Genomic DNA, 8,419 nt, shown 5'->3' on the forward strand with positions numbered 1-8,419 from the left:
GAGGAATGGACTACTGAGCAGCAAACGAACTGTCCATAAACAACCCGCCAGCACCAGAGTCTACCAACGCCTGGGCTGTCACCGAGCCTTCCGCCCAAGAGAGGACAACGGTGATTAGCGGTTTATCTTTGCGGGACACCGGGGACGAGGAAACTCCACCCAAGATCTGCCCCGACAGGATCTCAGGTGCGAGCGTTTCTCGGACGGACCGGACAGGACTGCCGAAAATGCCCACCGAGACCACAGTACAGGCAGCGACCCTCTCGACGCCGAGAGGCCCGCTCCCCCTCGGAAAGGTGAGAAAACCCCAGCTGCATGGGCTCACCGCCAGACAAGCCATCCCCAGGAGGCGTGGGAGGAGAGGGAAGAACGGGTGGGACAGAAAACGTAGGCGCCAATCGGTTAGGAGGCCTCCGCAGACGCTCCTTAAGTGAAGACCTCTCCCTGAGCCTGGTGTCAATCAGGATTAGGAAGGAAATGAGTGCTTTGAGCTCCACAGGCAGTTCTTTGGCTGCAATCTCGTCCTTCAACGCATCTGAGAGACCATGAGAGAAAGCAGCCACCAGAGCCTCATTGTTCCAACCCACCTCTGCCGCCAGGGTACGAAATTCTATGGTGTACTCGGCAACGGTCCGTGAACCCTGATGCATGGACATGAGCAGCTTGGCAGCAGAGGCGGAGCGAGCAGGCACATTGAATACCCTACGTAAGGAGGCAACAAAACCGGCAAATTCGTGAATCACAGGGTCATCGTTCTCCCATAAGGGATTTGCCCAGGCCAAGGCCTTGTCCGAAAGCAGCGAGATTAGGAAGCCCACCTTTGACCTCTCAGTAGGAAAAGCATGGGGTATCAACTCAAAATATATGCCCACTTGGTTAAGGAAACCCCGACACTGACTCGGCTCACCCCCAAAGCGCTGTAGAAGGGGGGCTGAACCAGTCATACCTCTGGGCACCACAGGTGCAGCAGCAGATGCAGGGGTAAGCGCAACAAACGGAGCAGCAGCAGGAGCAACCACAGGAGTGACAACCAGCCTAATTGCACCAGGAGCAAGGTGCGCTGTGCGTGCAAGCAGCGTCTGCAACGCCCGAGCGGACTGATCCAACAAGAGATCCTGCTGATCAAGTCTGGCAACCAACATAGGGAGCGAGGGTGTACCTGCACCGTCAGGATTCATGGCATTCGTGTAGTGTCAGGGAGCGAGGAGCCAGACACACAAGGAGGTGCAATTAAAGGTAGGTTTATTTATACAGAAACAAGGCAAGAGTCTATGCAAGTCCGACAGCAACAGCGGATGACTTGGTAGGACAGAAGTTCTCCTGCCGAGGTCGTCTTCCAGGATAATCAAGTCGAGAACCAGCGGGACTCGTAGCCAAAGCCGGGGTCAGAAGCCAGGAAGAATGGTCTCCAGAGCCGGGGTCAGAAGCCAGGAAGAATGGTTGCCAGAGCCAGGATCAGAAGCCAGGAGGAGTCTTAGCCAAAGCCGAGTGGGTATCCAGGAGAGCAAGGAGTTAGCTGAACAGGAGCTTGCTGCTGTGCAACAGACAAGACATGAATGCAATGGACAGCAGCTACAAACAGCAGACTTAAATGTGATAAGCCGCCACCTCCTGGGAGGAGCCACAGAGGGCAGAAAGCATAAAGGATCCCACCATGCTTTGCAGACCTAAGATGGATGTCAGCACATGGAGCAGCACAAGCCCTGAGGAAAGGTAGGACCTTGATACTTACCTGGTGATGGAGGCCAATAGGGCATCCCTTGTGGCTAAGTTCCAGACTCCCCTGAGAGTGGGACAGCGGGAGTCAGGCCCAAAGTGGCACAGGTCACCTGTAGGACTGCTTGTTGGTGGTCCACCCAGGAGCACAGCTGATGCACGGAGATGAGGTCTGCAGACAGATGGCGCCTGTGCGAGGTGTGCAAGTCCTTCCAGGAATAGAGGATTACTGGATAGCCGATTCAAGCCAAGGTCAGGTACCAGGTGGGAATCAGAGCAGACGTAGTCAGATGAGATAGCCGAGGTCATACAGAGAGGAGCGAGAGAGAGAGTATCCATTAGCCAAGCCGAAGTCATACACAGAGGAGCAAGAGAGAGAGTATCCGTTAGCCAAGCTGAGGTCATACACAGAGGAGCGAGAGAGAGTATCCATTAGCCAAGCCGAAGTCATACACAGAGGAGCGAGAGAGTATCTGGGAATGGGAGGGTAATTGATTTTTAGCTTTTAATTAAGCTTTGTTTAAATTATGTGTGCTGCTTGGACACCAGGCATTTTAATTGCCAGAAACTTGAAACTTTCATTACTATATTTTGTGAATATTAATTAACCGTGATCACTTTTGTTCTATGTCTTCTTTCTGATTTTCAGACACTTTCACTATAAATATATCACAATTCAGATGAATACATTTTGCATTTTTCAAATAAAAAAAAGGATAAGATGTGTAACATACCTTGAGTTTTTCTGTAAGATTTACAGTTTATATGAAAAGGTTTGATGTGTTTTAAGGGCAAGAACATTATGTAATATTTGTTAATTCTCCGAGGATGTTACATTTTGGTGAACTGACACTGCATTGTAGCTCTTGATATGCATTTGATCTTGAAGCATATTCTTTTAGAGAGAAAGAGACATCACACATCACTAGTTTCTTCCATCTCACTTCCTAGCTGAAGTGCTGGGCCCCATATGGTCATTCTGAGCAGAGAACAGCTGTGACAGATGAAGCTAGGTCTTGTTGTGCCCCTGAAGGCATGCTTGACCCATTCTTTTTGGAAAACAAAGAATTTTACATTTGCAAAATATCATGTCTCATAGGTACAAAATATACACCGTGAAAGCCAAAGCCTTGTAAAACTACACTTTTTAAAGAAAAGGCTCATTGATATTCAGAAAACATAAACAGGTCTCTCATTTAATGAAGTAGTGTGTGTTATGAGATATGAATAAAATAATCCAACAAGAAGCAGAAAAAGTATAGACAGGAGCTCAGGTATATAGACATGCATGCCAATATACTGTATACAGTATGCACAACCTTTCAGACTGATAGCTTAGGTGCTGTGGCAATTTTGTATTTCATGTAATTGTTTTCAGTTTTATATATTTATTTACAGCTTTTTTTTTTAATTTAACCAGTTGGCAACCACCTTATAGCAGCTTTACCGCTCCAGGGTGGCCACTGTGTGAAATCACGTATACATACACAATTCTGCACTTCCTGGTTGGGCACGCGCGCCCTCAGCATGCCGCTTCTGCTGTGATTTGTCACAGCAGAAGCCGATCAGTGGGTTTCCAGCCAATGGATGACTGCCGACACCCATTGATTGGCGAGGAGACAGAACACAGCTCTGCCTATGTAAACAAGGGAGAGCTGTGTCCAGTCAGTAGCGATGTGCTGGATTTTGTTTCCCTGCAAAGCAGGGAATAAAATCCAGCACATCCCTTAGTTAAAACACCACATACTACACATAATGTATAAATACTGGCTAGGCACACGGTTAACACTTTGATCACCATAGATGTTTATCCCCTTCCCTGGAAACAGCATATAGGGTAGACACCACTCAAGGCTAACCTGCAAGAGATGCCATGTTGCTGGATGTGTCTGTGTGCCTGCTTGAATAATGAATAAGCACTAAAGGAGTGTGAAACATGTCTACTAATGTTCCCAGAGCTGTGTATTACTGTCTTTTTATCTTCATGGATTGAATAATAAAGAAGTCTGCTGGTTACATATTGGAGTGCCTCTGCTTCTTTTTCTTTAACCCCTTGCCTGCCAGTGTCATTAGTACAGTGACAGTGTAAATCTATAGCACTGATCATTGGTGTCACTGGTTCCCACAAAGTGTCAGTTAATGTCAGTTAGTCTCAGATTGTCCACCACAATATCGCAGTCCCACTATAAGTTGCTGATCACTGCCATTATTAGTATAAAAATAAATAAAATTTCAGTATATATGTCATAGTACAGTATGTAGACACTACAACTTTTGTGTAAACCAATCAACATATACTTATTGGGATTTTTTTTACCAAAAATATTTAGCAGAATACATATTGGCTTAAGTTTATGAAGAAATTGATTTTATATTGCATATGTTTTATAGCAGAAAATAAAAAAATTTGTTTTGTTTTTTTTTTTTCAAAATGTTCAGTCTTTTTTTTTTGTTTATAGTGCAAAAAATGAAAAACTCAATGGTGATCAAATACTACCAAATGAAAGCTCTATTTGTAGAGAAAAAAATGACAAATTTAGTTTATGTACAGCATTGCACGGCCGTGCAATTGTTAATTAAAGTTACACAGTGCAAAAAATGGCCTGGTCAGGAAGGGGGGAAAATCTTCTGGAGGTCAAGTGGTTAAAAGAGTAGCAAGATCGTAGCATGAAGCATAGTTATATAACAGAGGAAAATATATGAAAAACAAAATTCCAATTAGAAGTACCAATTTACTCATGCCCAGATGCATGTGCAGGATCTGTGAACTCTTTTTTACACCACTCCTTGGCTTCCTGGACATGACCAAGAAGTATATAATTCTCAGCTTCTCTCCTTCGGAGAAGCCACACATAATGGGGCAGAGGTAGCATAGCAAAGTGATCTAAAGCCAGGTGATAGTCCCTCCACTGTCAGAACCAAAGTTGGGCTGAACCCTAATAGCATGCAGCTTCTACAGAATATTCAGCCCCAGATTTGTTTCTAGTGGGGTGCTCCTTTGTCCTTGGGCCCTGGATATTTCCAGCTGTTCACCTGTATTACTAGAGCTACCCTAGACTTCACACAGCTGTGTTCTGAACTGAAGTAGTGATGCAGCTTCATTTTATTCTGTATCACAGAGACATGTTGTGAAGAGTCCATGTTTATTTAACTTTCACATGTTTTTGAAGCTTTCAGTATTCTGCAGTATATATATTTTTACCCCCTAAACCTGTTTTGCATTGTTTCCTCTAACTTTACATCTGATTAGTAAACTGCAAGTTACATTTATTATTATTATTATTATTATACAGTATTTATAAAGCGCCAATGGTTTGCTCAGCGCTGTACATTACAAAGGGGGACAGAACATGTGACAGAACAATACCAATACAATGCAAAACATGAGGGGATCGAGGGCCCTGCTCTTTCGAGCTTACAATCTAGGAGGGAGGGGATAGTGGTACAGGAGGAGATAGCTGTGGGGGATGGAGTGGTAGGAAGAGTGGAGGAGGTCGGCAGATTAGCAGGGGGTGGGGTAGGCTTCCCTGAAGAGATGGGTTTTCAGGGTGCGCCTAAAGGAGAGGAGAGTAAATGATAATCTGATGGGTTGGGGCAGGGAGTTCCAGAGTATGGGTGATGCCCTGGAGAAGTCCTGGAGGCGGGCATGGGAGAAGGAGACCAGGGAACTAGAGAGAAGGAGGTCCTGTGAGGAGCGGAGAGTGCGTGCAGGGTGGTACTTGGATATTAGGTCGGTGATGTAGTTTGGGGCAGTATGATGGACAGCTTTGTACGCCAGTGTTAGGATTTTGAATTTGATCCGGTGGGCAATCGGAAGCCAGTGGAGGGATTGGCAGAGGGGGTGGTGGAAATGGAGCAGTTGGTAAGGTGGATGAGTCTGGCTGCCGTATTCAGGATCGACGGAAGTGGGGGTAGCCTGTGGTGAGGCAGGCCAGTGAGGAGGGAGTTGCAGTAATTGAGTCGTGATATGATGAGGGAGTGGATGAGCTGCTTAGTGGTTTCTGGGTTTAGGAATGTGCGTATTTTGGCGATGTGGTTATTCACAGCACCTCAGCTTTCCTCCAAAATGGGCTCTGTGAATTTGCTTAGCTCATATAGAGCCAGAAAGAATAATGCCCATAGTGTAGTATATTCCAGTAAACCGTTTATAAGGTGTATGCAGAAAGAATCAGAATAAAATTACGCTGACCATAAGGATCCAAGATGGCCGCCGGACCTCCACGTGGTCCCGGCGGCGTGACGTCACTACAAACAGCTCCTCCTTTATGCATTTCGTGCTAAGGCACGTACTCATAAGGGGTGTGCTCGTACAATGAGTGGACAGAACCCATCATTGGACATGAACTCCCAGGTTCACCAGAACTTCCACTAGGACTGCGAGGCCGGCCTCAACAGTCAGGTCAACCTGGAGCTGTACGCCTCCTACATCTATGTGTCATTAATTTGATGGTGACATGGTGGCATTGAAGAACTTCGCAAAATATGAATTTCCATGAAGAACACGTGAATGCAGAGAAACCTATGAAGAAGTAGAACTGATGTGGAGGGAGGATATTATTGCAGGTTGTGAAAAAGTCAGATCGTGATGAATGGCGCAGTGGTTTGGAGGCTCTAGAATGTGCTCTGCAGCTGGAGAAAAGTGTCAACCAGTCCCTTTTGGAACTGCACAAATTGGCTACAGATTGCAATGACCTTCATCTTTGTGACTTTCTGGAAATGCATTACTTGGATGAGCAAGTGAAATCCATAAAGGAGCTGGGTGATCATGTGACCAATCTGGGAGCCCCACAAAATGACATGGCTGTATACCTCTTTGACAAACACACATTAGGAGAGTCCCATGACTGTGCTTTGTCCTGCTTCCTGCCCTCTACTTTTATCTATTCTGTTTATTTGTGAAATCTATAGTTGTTTCTCTGCTATATTTTTGACACTAATAAAAATGTACAGTACAAGAAAAAACAAAAATTGTTCCCAATGACAAAACACAAGGTTCTAATTGTGTTATTGGCATCAGGTAATAAGAGACATGTTTCTATAGAAAGCTTTTCTAGTGCTACTCTGGACCAAATACATATTATTCTGCAGATACAGCTTTGTCTGCATATCCTCAGTGTGAACACGTACATTTTGAACATAGCCAGGTGGCTGAAGTGGCGATTTCTAGAACCTGCATAATGAACAAAAAAGGCAGTAACCGCTTTTTCATGGCTGATATTTTGACCACCTTATTATTTTACTCAGAAAGATGATCTAGGCATAAAATGTGGTTCCAGTAAACACTGCCTGACTGTTTTACTTTTAAAGGATTATTGCTTTTGTTTTATTGATAATAATGGTTACAAAGGTTCTGAATTTAATTAAAGTGGTGAGTATAAAGTGCGAACAACTAGATGTCTACATAGCTGCTACAGCCTTCATTGTCTTCTACCATGCATGAATAGTGTCCGCTGTAAATGGGAAAAGCTTCACCACTTCCAGGTGGAGTTGGAGCTTGTCTGCATCTTTCTACCTCTCCTTCTCCCAATGCTTCTATTGGCCTATCACTTTAATGAGCTGCCTGGTGAGCCAATAGGATTGGGTTTGAGATGTTGAGAGTTGGAAAAGCTCTGTCACTACCAGGGGCGGACTGGCAACTCATGGGGCCCCCGGGCAATAGGGGATCATGGTGCCCCTGTGTCCGTGCCCAAACTCAAAAAAGCCTATGAAAAAGGTACCAGGGGCATCTCATGGGGCCCCCTACTGGCCCCGGGCCCTCGGGCAGTGCCCGAGTTTTCAAATGGTCAGTCTGCCCCTGGTCACTACTAGAAAGTGTTGGTGCTTTGCTTATCTTGAATGACCTACAAGGCATAATTGAGTCAACTCTTGCATCTTGGAAGATAGTTGGTAGTAACCCTCTTCTAAAAAAACAGTACTCACGCCATCATTCATGTGAATGACTAGCTTACTTTACTTGTCATCACAGGTATTTATTAGTTTTTTTACCATTGCAATTTGTATCTCAGCTGTCATACATCGTCTTTGGCTGAACCCATTCAACTGGTGTGCATTCTTTTCTTTTGTACAGTAGGCAGAAGGAAGGCCATATTGATGAGTAAAGAATATACCAGGGGACACACATTTTTTCAGACATTGACAGTTAAAATCTGATATTGTGATAAGCTGCAGCTGGATCATACCAGTGATGTTTATTTCAAGAGATTTCCAGACAGCTGTACTATATATGATTCCCTGGAATACCCTGTAGTTTATGGCTGGGAGGAACAACCAGCCTGAGGCCATTCAGCTGTGTTTCTTTTCATAAAGGTGACATTTATTTTATATTTAATGCTGCTTCACTAGATGACAGAACATTTTGCAACCTATAAAGTTTTTTTGGTCTGAAAGCTGCAAGTGCAGCAATAAAAGATTTACCAATGGTGGTACTGTTTATTCTAGAAACACCATATTCTTCTGTAATCTGACTAGGAGCAGAAAGTTAACCACCTTGCCTTGTTTCACAAAATAGAACATGCACATTCTATATTAGTCAAATTCAGCATCTCTTATCTGAACGTCAAACCCTTGTATCACCTGTCAATCTTTGTAGGTGGAATATATACAGAAACAAGGTAACTGAAAACTGCACCATGTAAATTTTAATCAGCTGCCAGTCTGGCATGATCAATAACAATGCAAAGAAGAAGAACAGAAAAAAACCCCA

General features: G+C 44.5%; 1 pseudogene; it reads left to right on the plus strand.

Annotated features, from left to right (window-relative positions):
- The first annotated feature begins 6,055 nt into the window (after positions 1-6,055).
- On the plus strand, positions 6,056-6,615 carry LOC149450662 (ferritin heavy chain, oocyte isoform pseudogene; annotated as a pseudogene).
- Positions 6,616-8,419: the final 1,804 nt, after the last annotated feature.

The sequence above is a fragment of the Staurois parvus genome, unplaced genomic scaffold, assembly GCF_062004578.1.
Source record: "Staurois parvus isolate SC_StPar_1 unplaced genomic scaffold, SC_StPar_1.0 ptg000566l, whole genome shotgun sequence".
In the NCBI taxonomy this organism is placed as follows: domain Eukaryota; kingdom Metazoa; phylum Chordata; class Amphibia; order Anura; family Ranidae; genus Staurois; species Staurois parvus.